At 37.6% G+C, this 13,122-nt stretch overlaps 1 long non-coding RNA gene across 1 annotated transcript; it reads right to left on the bottom strand.

Annotated features, from left to right (window-relative positions):
• Positions 1–10,361: 10,361 nt before the first annotated feature.
• On the bottom strand, positions 10,362–13,120 carry LOC116409710. Its single transcript, XR_004221946.1, has 2 exons — positions 13,079–13,120; positions 10,362–11,639 (listed from the first exon to the last, which is right to left on the bottom strand). It is a non-coding gene; the product is annotated as an uncharacterized LOC116409710 (long non-coding RNA).
• Between the last annotated feature and the right edge of the window lie 2 nt (positions 13,121–13,122).

The raw sequence follows: 13,122 nt of genomic DNA on the forward strand, positions 1-13,122 counted from the left end.
AGCTCATGCATTCAAACTCTGTTCTGTGTGGTAGAGTGCTATGGACTGTGATCTCTAACACCCCGCCAAGCATTAAGGTTCCTAATCAGGCAAATATATTACCTATTGGTTAATGGTTTAATAAAGGATGGCAAACCACACATCTTACAAGTTATTGCACCTTGGACTTTTGGATCCTTTTATAAAGTCAGTAAATATGGAAACACTATATGCATATAAAACTAATCAGTAAAAGCCAGCCTATTCTCTCAATGAGCTCTAGGAACTAGGCAGTCACTTACTTAAAGTCATGTGATCTTCTCATTTACATTCCATGATGCAAAAATCATGGTATGAAATCAACACCCTCCCTAAAGATAAAAAAAAAAGCCAAATGCTTTAAAGACCAAAATATTGGTTAATAACCAAAACAAAGAAAGAACTGTGCTTTGATCAGCTGAAATCATTTGCAAATCCTTATTCCCTTCTATGTCAAATGGGGTGTTGTGATACTCACAGATATACCATGTTATAATAGACCAAGATCCATATCCAATACAATATGGCACCAAATGTTTAGATTCTTATGGAACCCTCCTTATTTTACCCTTAGACTTTGGTTAGAGAGCTTTAAAGAAATTAAATTGGTATCTTTAACTTTGCCCCACACAAGGGTAAGTTCAGTTGACCATTTTTGCAAACTCTTTTATGATCTACACCCCCAAGAATAGAAAGAGATTCTTAGGGTATAGTAACCTATTCAGGAGGCACATAAGCCATATACAGTGTCAAAACTAGCTATAGAGCAGAGCCTCGGTTGTGGGGGGACTCAGGTGACTTGTGGTCTGCTGTCCCTTCTCCCATGCTCCTCTCGTACTTGGGCCGGTAGGTGCAACACTATTAGGCTGGGGGGGGGGGGTGGTAGAGTAGGGACTGTTCACACCAGGCTCCTTTAGAAGATTTGTTTGCAGGGGAGCCCGGCACGACCAAGTTGCATGTACATTCACATGACAAAAGGACAAAGATTAAACCCGATGCCAAGTCCTACATTGGGCGGGGGGGGGGGGGGGGGTGAGACTTCATGCAACTGACCACTCATTTCATTGCTGTCCTAAAAACAAAACATTGGTGGCCTCAATGGTTCCAACTCATTGGATTTGCTAGTAACAAAGGGGTTCTAGCAGCTGTATGACTGCATGTATGAAATAGTTATAGTCTACGCGTTATGTGCTTGCATGGGGATGTCAAGTAAAACTGGTAAAACAGAGAAATGTAAGGGTACTGTTGTTTTCACCAGAAAAGTATGGTAAGATAAGTAATTAATACTGTAACTACATGGTAAGATAAGTAATTAATACTGTAACTACTAGAAACCTAGAAGCAAAAATAACAAGCCTGATTCTCTAATGTCAGTTCTTTTACAAGGCTAATAAGATTATTATAACTAAACCATGCAATATTAAAATATATTTTTACCTTCCCAAGATTAATTGTAAATTAAGAAATTCCTAAACGAAATATACATGGTACGTGCATATGATAGCGTATTCTGGACATGAATTGTTGTAGAAAGAACATTAAAGGGCTCATTTAGAACCACAGTCCTACAAAAATGGATGTCATTTTTCATTACACTTGCATCCAATTTGTTATAATGTGCATGTGCAAATGCATAATCAAGTGCAACTACCCCTTGCATCTGAAATTGTGGAAAAAAGGTGCATTCTGGGTAAAAAAACATAGCGGGTTGCATCTGAAATTGCTTTTTGTACTCTGCACTTGTATCGGTAAATGAGCCCTTAAGGCTTTAGGTATTTTGGGTATACTGAGAATTGTGTGCTCCAGAGGCTCCAGACTTTTTGAGGATCCTGGTAATGTACAGCCCTGCATATGCTAGTATCACTATATAAAGTTATGTTAGTATAGGTATGGCATCTCTGGACCCCAGGCCAAGACCTGGTGGGTCTCACCCTAGCTTCGGCGACGGTGGATCTACCCGCACATGCTGTTTATTGGCGAAAGCCTTGGACACATGAGCATCAGAGCCCATGCCTTCGGGTAGGACTCACACGAGATGATTCAATATCATCTCTGGAAACCCATTATCCAGAAAGCTCCAAGTCATGGGAAAGCAACTTCCATAGACTCTATTTTAAGCAAATAATTCTAATTAATGATAAGTAATTCCATTTTCTCCATAATAATAAAACAGTACAATGTACATGATTGTTATGCATGAATCTTGAAGGCAAAACAATGCTATTGTGTTTATTTCAAGTTTAAATAATTCTTAGCACTCCAGATAAAAGATGCCCTTACATACAGTGGTGTGAAAAACTATTTGCCCCCTTCCTGATTTCTTATTCTTTTGCATGTTTGTCACACTTAAATATTTCTGATCATCAAACACAGTTAACTATTAGTCAAAGATAACACAAGTAAACACAAAATGCAGTTTTTAAATGAGGGTTTTTATTATTTAGGGAGAAAAAAAATCCAAACCTACACGGCCCTGTGTGAAAAAGTAATTGCCTGAACCTAATAACTGGTTGGGCCACCCTTAGCAGCAATAACTGCAATCAAGCGTTTGCGATAACTTGCAACGAGTCTTTTACAGCTCTCTGGAGGAATTTTGGCCCACTCATCTTTGCAGAATTGTTGTAATTCAGCTTTATTTGAGGGTTTTCTAGCAGGAACCGCCTTTTTAAGGTCATGCCACAACATCTCAATAGGATTCAGGTCAGGACTTTGACTAGGCCACTCCAAAGTCTTCATTTTGTTTTTCTTCAGCCATTCAGAGGTGGATTTGCTGGTGTGTTTTGGGTCATTGTCCTGCTGCAGCACCCAAGATCGCTTCAGCTTGAGTTGACGAACAGATGGCCGGACATTCTCCTTCAGGATTTTTTGGTAGACAGTAGAATTCATGGTTCCATCTATCACAGCAAGCCTTCCAGGTCCTGAAGCAGCAAAACAACCCCAGACCATCACACTACCACCACCATATTTTACTGTTGGTATGATGTTCTTTTTCTGAAATGCTGTGTTACTTTTACGCCAGATGTAACGGGACCCGCTCCTTTCAAAAAGTTCAACTTTTGTCTCGTCGGTCCACAAGGTATTTTCCCAAAAGTCTTGGCAATCATTGAGATGTTTTTTAGCAAAATTGAGACGAGCCTTAATGTTCTTTTTGCTTAAAAGTGGTTTGCGCCTTGGAAATCTGCCATGCAGGCCATTTTTGCCCAGTCTCTTTCTTATGGTGGAGTCGTGAACACTGACCTTAATTGAGGCAAGTGAGGCCTGCAGTTCTTTAGATGTTGTCCTGGGGTCTTTTGTGGCCTCTCGGATGAGTTGTCTCTGCGCTCTTGGGGTAATTTTGGCCGGCCACTCCGGTTCACCACTGTTCCATGTTTTTGCCATTTGTGGATAATGGCTCTCACTGTGGTTCGCTGGAGTCCCAAAGCTTTAGAAATGGCTTTATAACCTTTACCAGACTGATAGATCTCAATTACTTTTGTTCTCATTTGTTCCTCAATTTCTTTGGATCTTGGCATGATGTGTAGCTTTTGAGGTGCTTTTGGGCTACTTCTCTGTGTCAGGTAGCTCCTATTTAAGTGATTTCTTGATTGAAACAGGCGTGGCAGTAATCAGGCCTGGGGGTGACTACAGAAATTGATATTGAAATTGAAAATTGAAATTGATAAACCACAGTTAAGTTATTTTTTAACAAGGGGGGCAATCACTTTTTCACACAGGGCCATGTAGATTTGGAGTTTTTTTTCTCCCTTAATAACGTAAACCTTCATTTAAAAACTGCATTTTGTGTTCAATTATGTTATCTTTGACTAATAGTTAACGGTTTTTGATGAGCAGAAACATTTAAGTGTGACAAACATGCAAAAGAATAAGAAATCAGGAAGGGGGCAAATAGTTTTTCACACCACTGTACATATCATTATAGTCCAACAGAGGGAACACAGGTTGCTGTACACAAATGGGCACAGATGTTATTTTAAAAATATGAACTAACTTGTTTACTGCTCTTTTGTAAGGACAACCACTTTCATATTAGGGATGCACCGAATCCAGGATTCGGTTTGGAATTTGGCCTTCTTCGGCTCTTGGGCAAACCGAATCCGAATGCTAAAAATAACATGACTTTTTGTTGCATAAACACGGAAGTTGAAAATGGAACCCTTCCGAAATCTATTAGCATATGCTAATAAAAATTTGTTTCAGTATTTAGGCAAATCCTTTACGAAGGAGGCGGGGTTTAGCTGAATCCTAAAAAGTGGATTCAGTGTATCCCTATTTTCTATATTGGGCCAGATTCAGTCTGAAAAGCTTATCTTCTAATTTAGTTTCAGATTGTCCCATAAAACCATATGCAATTCAATGAGAATAATTTATCTTACTGAAAACTCTATGAAAGTCTATTGGAATAACTGGATCTGAATGAGGAGAGAAGTTTTTTTCTGCTCGATCTGAATCTCGCCCATAGGTTTTCACATAATGGATTTGAATCTGGCCCGTTATGTTATAATAATCAGTTTCCTATTCTCATAGTATGGACAGACCTGTCTTCCTAGTTTTGTTTTCTTTGTGTCTTTCTATTAATATTATTTGTAAATAAGAGAAATAAAACTTGTTATATTTAGAAGTTCCTGACTATAAGACAGCTTCTTCTTGATAGCTTGATAAGAGAAATAAAACTTGTAGGAAATCATCTTGTTATATTTAGAAGTTCCTGACTATAAGACAGCTTCTTCTTGATAGCTGGAAAGAGCTCAGTTTCTCCTTTTTATAGAAGTCCCACACAGATGTATTTCCCACCCACAGAATCCAACTAGTTTTGGCCATACACAATATAATAATAGTACACAATATAATAATAGTCGTCACATAGCCAATGGGTTAAAATGATGACTTCCTGTTTCCTGTTATATACGAATGATGTCAGGACCTTTATTTATGTCATTGACTTTTTTCCTTTTTGGTTTACTTTGCTCTTGACTTCCCCTCCCCTTTCTTCCCATCGGATAATGAATGTAATCTATTGTTTGGTGGCTAACAGTCTTATATACTATTTGACCTGTGCTTAAAATGTAACCTATAATTAACTACAGTTTTGTATGAAATGTGTACAGCTATATATTTGTGCTTTATATGTATTCATAATAAATACAACACTGGGTCATGTGATCTGTGAGTGCCTGCTATATCTTCTAAAATGGAGTCCCCAATATACTACTCTTTACTATCCAAAACTATACTCCTGGCCTGCCCTAAACACTACCCATTTTTCAGTTATATGTTCCCCTTTATGTTTCCACAAGTTGTGACTGTTTTGTCTAAACTGGGACAGATAGGAGTCATGCAGCTTTAAGTGTGTTTCATTATTCTTACTTCTCTAATGGGTCATTAGAAAGAGAACCCCTAAAATAGGCAAAGATGTGTTAGTCCATATCCTGCAGTTACCTGCTGAATAATAGTTCAGGATTGTTTACACATACATTAGGTATGGACTGTATTGTCCTGTGGCCCCAGGTGACAGTGCTATCTTTCGGAATATTCCGCCACATAACAGTTTGAATGTTTGTTTAGAACAGAGCTGTCCAAATGAAGGCCCATGGGATTTTATGACTGCTCATAAGAATCTATAGACTTTGTCATTTTTATTCAGATACAGTCCAGCCCTTAAACATACGATATGACAAATAATGTGGCCATTACATGTAACAATGTGATATGCATTAAAGGAACAAGGTCATGCAGACACAGTCTGCAGGAAAGCCTAAAGCATCTTGATTTACATACCTTAGCAAAGCACATGTTCTATAAACCTAACCCCATGCAAAAACACACACATTTCAATACACTAGGCAAACTATGTATGTAAGTGTTGATCCAGTTCTTTGCTCCCTGTGCCTTGGACTTCCAGGTCTTAATGGTAGGGCTTGTTCTGCCAAGTGAGCTGCAGTTCTATATCCTTTGTAGAGAAAAGGATGAGAATTAGAATATAAGAGGAGCAAATCAAAGAGTCACCTGATTCATCACATCAACAGTGTACTTACTGTTTATTGATATTGATAGCATCGAATCAATGATTGCTTGCAATGCAGTAAGACACTTAACACTAATGGAAAGCTCTACCAGGATGCATGAAACTATTCCTCTGCATAATCCAGTTACGCAGCACAGCTAAAGAATTAGAGAGCCTATGCAGTGTTGCTTCTGATTGGAGAATAGGATTTCACTCCTGTATGGCCAGCTTTTATAGCCACTTTTATAGCCACTTTTTAGCTAAAAACAGATGAAAGAGTAGAAGTGCACTTTGTACATGTTTGCTTTTATATGCCTGTTTATATTCCACTTAAGCTCATTAATAAAATCATGAATTATTTTTTTGTCTGTAATATGTGAATCATTTTATATCATCATGTTAAATATACATTCATATAACTGTTACTCTTTAACTATTAACTGGTCACAGGTGTCAACCAAAATCCAATGGTTTTCATTATATTTAACCAGCTACTCCGTTTAATATCATTATATTGTCTTTGTGTCAATATAGTGTATAGTTTATCAATCTTTAATTGCTGATTAGGACTCTTTTTATGAATATTTAATCATCCTTTTAATAATATTAATAAATTCAGGTGATAGTAATATAACAAATATGAGGCAGCATTACATTTGTTTCGAGTAACATAAATGAAAAAAGTCCTGCACAACTAAACCGGGGTGGTAGGGAAATAACAGTGGATTTCCCAGAAGAGGAATCAAGATATTGTTTGGTCAAGAGGGCATGGCAGAATGAACGACACAAGAAGAGGAATTAGTTACATGCATTAATTAGTGAAGAAAGTAGGAAAGAATGGGGAAAAGGAAAGATAGTAAGGGATTGATTTGTCAAAAGGGACTGACTAAATGAATGACAACAAATGCATGAAGTAGCCAATTGCTGGATAAAATCCAGGAAGTCAGATGTGTCAATATACCATAGCTATGGCTGACTGAATACAACTATAGAGCTGCAGATCTAATGCACAGAGAGGCAAAACTACTGTATATGGGCTGAAGTGGGAAAACGACAACACCTAAGGGTTAGTTACAGCAGATTTCCAAATCACATTGCAGAGAGCCCACAACAGGTACTTACTTACTCCTGTGACTGCACTTATTCACTCCTCTGAAACCTCTTAGGGAAGCTTCTCATATAAAGAACAAGTAAACAGACTTAAAGGAGACATACTATATAGCATAACTAAAAGCCCCTCCAGTCTTGTAGGCAATAATGAATAATATATGGTGCTGGTTTCGCTTTGGGCTATTAATATTATCTTTAAAAATGGCTCTTTATCGGAGCCCCTATAGATCTGCTATGCTCCCAGTAGGAGGGGGATACCCAATCACAGTCCCGAAGTCACATAAGAAAAGTCAGGCATCTGTGGGACCAGTAGGGTTTTTGCCTGAATTTTCAATAAATCAGCCCGAAACACATTCCTTCCATATTTAAAAGAGCATAATGCACTGGCACACAATATGTCTCCTTTAAGGACAGGTGTTTGTTGGATAATGAACACTAATAGAATTCATTGCAAAAATGTTTATATACATACACAATATATATATATATAGGGACCCAGGCCCAAATGCAAGTGTTGTGGTCAGCTGGATCTTATAGCCACACTCATACCTGTATATTGCCTATAAACTGCACCAGATTGGGCAATCCATTTAGTTTTAAATGTCTTAGAGATAAAGAAAATATGTGTATTGTATACATTTCTAGTTAATGTCATTTCAATAAAAGAAATATAATTTTAATTTAAGTAATATGACAATGCTGCAGAGTTAATTCTGACATTTCACGTATACAACCTAAAGAAAACATCTTTAAAACAGTTTGGCCTACGCCAAGAGAAAATATGCACGGTCACATTCTTATGGTGTTGTTTGACTTTTGGCCTTTTCATAAATTGTTAGATATGTTTAGGTTGTAAACACAAGAATGTCATATAAAGTATTTTTATACTCTGTGCTACAGTACAGCCACCTCAGTATTATTCTGCAAGGTATCCAAGTTAAATAAAGCTTTTATCTGTTTGGGTGTGAGCCTTTAATAAGGCTACTATAGCTTTGTACTTTCAAAGGTGTTAGAATTGTAAAATGAACACTTGGGAAGTAACAACAATTTTTTTGCTGAAATTGAACCCTGCCCATAAGTTTTCACTTGATAAATTTTAAAATAATGTTTTCTTATACTGGAGAATTTAATCTGGCTCATTGTCTGTATTCCGCCAAGACATTTTACAACACCCTCTGCCTGAAGGTACCACAGGAGGATGTATAAGGATTAAAAATAATGAGTAAATCTTACCTTCTGCTGAAACCTGTTAATTGTGGCCAATGAATGTGCTGTGCCAGAGGCGGGAGATGATTTTAAAGGGTTAGATAACAGAATTGTATTTTCCATGAACTCAAAATATGTTGTTACTATCACTGTATATATTTCAAGGGTTTATTTGTACAAATGCACAGTTTTCCATTCTTGCAGTAGCTGTACTCCTCTATACCTGCTTTGCCTGGCCAAATAGAATGTATGGTGGCTTCACAACCATGGAGCCTGTGTGATTCAGCCATGAGGCTAGAATCTCTCCTCAAACCGAGCTTCCGCAGAGGTAGCAAATATCTGTCCACAAATTAAGAGCACGTGTAACTTTGTCTGGTCGGGGCAGTTCTGGAAGATGCAGCAGCAGAAGGGCCACAGATTGGACAGCTATGATATATAAGATGAAGATAATGAGGTAATTGTTTTTTTACACCTGCAAAATTGAGCACAACTGAGTGGTGCATAAATGAATGCCCATGGCTGCTCCTGTGAAGCCATATTGAAGGAGATATCATTTGTGCACCTGTATTCTGACTACAACACTATTAGTTGTGGACACTATGTTTTCTGGGCACCTGCAACCCATGCAAAGACATTGGAATTCTGAGAAAATGCTAGATTGTAGGGTAAAACATTGCAGTTTGCACAAGATATTTCTAAATTATCATCTGTTAGTAAGTAAGGCTAATGCATGTAATGGGCAAAATGTGCCCATGTTTAGTTAAAAATGGAAGTAAATCAGATGTTTGCTTTCAAACAGCTGGTCAGTACATGCTACTTTCTGACTGATATAAGTGACTGGGACAGCAGAAAATGTTGCCCCTTTTTTCCTGGCTGTAATACAGTAATATTGAATTGTAATTCATAATTGTTATTCTACAAGTATTGCTTACTGCATGCAGCATATACACCCCAAAGCCTCTGTAGGAATAGCATGGTTGCCCATAAAAGTGAAAATCTGTGTGATAGAACCCCAGGGCATTTGCTGGAACCAAACTCCTTAAGAGTTAACAAAAAAAACTCATTCACAGAATAAGTTCAGTGATCCAAATTCTTTTTTCAAGTTCCTTTTTTGTGTCAGCGTTTCTTGGTTTCTCCTACATCCCACAGCTCAGAATCTGGAGTAGGCCATGCTTGGCTGCTATTGCAACAGCCAAAGACAATAAACACAGGAAATGATTTATTGTGTCTTTTTTCCTACTCTGTTTTATTTTTTTTTATGTTTAATACTTGGTATGTTTATGTTTCAAAGTGAAAATTGTAACAAAGAAATGCAGTGGAATAAATTCTAACCATGACTCGATAGTCAGAAACTGGGTTTCTCCAAGGATTTATCATAGTCATAGTCCATGCATTTGGGTACTGCTGAAAATGAGGGTTATATGTATAGCACATCCTGGCCCCGGGGCCCCCCACGCCCTCCAAATGCTCACTTTCTCACCTATGGCACGCATATGTGGAATAATCCTTCTCTGTTCTGCTTATTCTGTGTGCTTAGAGGGGGTACAGGCCCAGGTTTAGTTGCATCCCCACACCCCCAGTTACATTTCTACATGCAACGTAATGTTATGATACAGTTCATATGAATATGTAGCAGTGCTTGCTTTCAACTACGAGGAGTAGTGCAAATTATTTCTGTCCCAAATGTAAAGAGCAAATGAAAATTTGATATATTCAATAAAGCAAAATATTTGATATATTTGACAAAAGAAATGTAATATATTGCTTCTGAATTTCCTAATTATCTGACCATTTGGAGACAGGTGCAGGGCTAGGTCACTGGATACCCAGTCAGTTATGTAGCTTTTTTCCCCAAGATAGGCAATAAACCTGGATGCAAACGTAAGGATGACGTAAGGAGCCAAAAGTCTTCTACAATGCAATAAATATGACATCAGTGGCGAAAGCCAAAGCAATTTTACATGTATGGATATTGCATATGCAGTAGATAGAAGCATCCGTAAATAAACACAAAACAGTCCAAAACTTTTCCAAAACATGGAAAACCTTTATTGTAATAGTACTGCAGGCAATAAAATCAAAATCCATACATGCTTCCAAACAAAAGGATGGTACATAGAACAGACATTCAGGGGGTGACTAACTATTAAAACTAGAAACAGCATAAAGAGTTCTAATGGAGGTTACAGTGCCTTAAAATCTGGCCTTTTGGAAAGAGGAAATTTATTAGACACCGTGAACAAAATATGATTATTGTTACAGAATATTGTTTGAAGATTTGAAACTGTAAATAGTTTAGATTTAAAGTTTACACCGTATTAAAACAATATAACAACACTTTTCCATAGAACAGCAGCAAACGTTACCTCTTAAGAGCAAGTGCCCTGGGTGCAGTTAAAAAAGTCGCCCGCAGCGACTAATTGTGCGACTTTCCCACAAATTTTCCCACAATTTTTAAAAGTCACGGCGACTAATTGCTGTGTGTGTTTTCACCCTTAGACAAATCAGGATCCCAGGAAGGCAGTATGCAAAGTGCAAAACAATGGCTAAATGCACTTTGCCCAGTGCTTTCCTTATTTATTGTAAATGACCCCTAGTTTCTCTTATTTTCGAACTGAAATAGCCAGGGGTACTTCTGCTCCCTTCTACTTATTATTAAAATATACTTTACATTTCAAGGATCAAATAAACTTAAATTAATCAACCTCAGTTTTAAAAAAAAATCATTACAGAAATGTTTCTCAGCTCTGTGTAAGCATAAATTCTTGATCCGGGCTATATTATACAAACACAAACGTTTTGTGATAAAGGATAGCAAACAAGAAAAAAATATAGATCTTTCTAATAATACAAAATGGCACAGTTCCACTATAGCTTCCCTATGAATGTGAACATAAGGTGAAAAGAAACATCTATGTTTCTTATATTATAGCCTGGATTCAGAAGCAACTGATTGGTAAGCGCAATTGTCTTCATGTTACCAGTACAACTGCCTTGCGTAGCATTAGCCATTGCCCTTACACAAGTTCTTCCTCCTCCCAGCCTCTGTCACATTTTTCATCTGCTGGTGGAGCACAAATAGATTTAAATAATATAATGGCTTATTTGCTGTTCCACAGACAGGTTAATGATGTGGCAGGTGAATTGGAAGGTCATATTGGAGCTCAGATCTTTATTGTATAAGTACCTGACAGTGCGGCTACTGTAAAACTACTTGGACAATTTACCTGGCTTGAAATAGGCTTCTTTCATAACTTGATAGACGACCTGCTCCCAGGATGCACACCATGTAATCCATTAGCAGCTGCAGATAAGACAAAAAAATTCTGGTTACTGCTTGTAAAACTACTCAGATATTACTAGTTGTACTTACTGTATATGTTTTACTTAAGGACATTTTCCTAAAAGCCCTTACTTGCAGTATCAAGGTATGTGCCGCCCTAGACCAACAGCTCTGGGAGCAGAAAAATGTTGATGCACAAGAAACAAGGCAAAGAAATTAAATACCCAGAATGTAGAGCCCATGCAAGTGATTTGTTATGGGGATGGCCAGAAGTTGTACATTAATTAAAAGGTTTCCTGTCTCCACCAGCAGCGGCACAATGTCTGTGTCAGGAGAAACAAGACACTACATATGTACCTGGGGTTTCCATAGCTAGAGAGGCAAATAACTATCATATGGGAAAAATCTCTAACAACAATTTTTCCAATAGTTAATGAAAACCTATACCTTCATAAACAACACTTAGGGGCTGATTTACTAACCCACGAATCCGACCCGAATTGGAAAAGTTCCGACTTGAAAACGAACATTTTGCGACTTTTTCGTATTTTTTGCGATTTTTTCGGCGTCTTTACGAATTTTTCATTACCAATACGATTTTTGCGTAAAAACGCGAGTTTTTCGTAGCCATTATGAAAGTTGCGTAAAATCTGGCGATTTTTCGTAGCGTTAAAACTTGCGCAAAAAGTTGCGCTTTTTTCGTAGCGTTAAAACTTACGCGAAACTTCGCACCTTTTAAGTTTTAACGCTACGAAAAAGGCGCAACTTTTCGCGTAAGTTTTAACGCTACGAAAAATCGGGCGATTTTACGCAACTTTCATAATGGCTACGAAAAACTCGCGTTTTTACGCAAAAATCGTATTGGTAACGAAAAATTCGTAAAGACGCCGAAAAAATCGAAAAAAATACGAAAAAATCGCAAAATACCGATCATTACGAAAAAAACGCAATCGGACTCATTTCGACCCGTTCATGGGTTAGTAAATGTGCCCCTTAGCCAACAGATAACCTAATATCAGATATCATAACTGTAAGAGAAAGTAAGAAACTCATCTAAGTCCATTCATTGGCTGATGTAACCTAGCAAGTATGTAAGCCCATGGTTTGTCTGTGAACACAGTGCTTTATTGTAGGGAACACTTCAGTACTTAAAATGGCTGTATTTCTATATTATATATAATAGATATATTATATTTTTCATAAATAGTTTTTCTGATATTCCAGCAACATATGGGATGACTATGTTGCTTTGCCTGCTGTGTTCCTCCGTTCTGTTTGTTGACCTGGTCTTTTTGCTAGTTTGATTTGGTTTTGATAAAGGCCGGGGAATTCCCTACCAGTCATTTGAACTGCAGAAGCTACTCGGATGATTGGTGAAATGTTTTCAAGACTTAGTAGACTTAATTCTACTAGATACTGTATATCATGACCTGGATGAATGAGAATCTTCATAGACATACCTTCCCATTGTTCTGCTGATCGCCTGCTGGGAGAGGGGTGATAT

The sequence above is a fragment of the Xenopus tropicalis genome, chromosome 3 (genome assembly GCF_000004195.4).
Source record: "Xenopus tropicalis strain Nigerian chromosome 3, UCB_Xtro_10.0, whole genome shotgun sequence".
NCBI classification, from domain to species: domain Eukaryota; kingdom Metazoa; phylum Chordata; class Amphibia; order Anura; family Pipidae; genus Xenopus; species Xenopus tropicalis.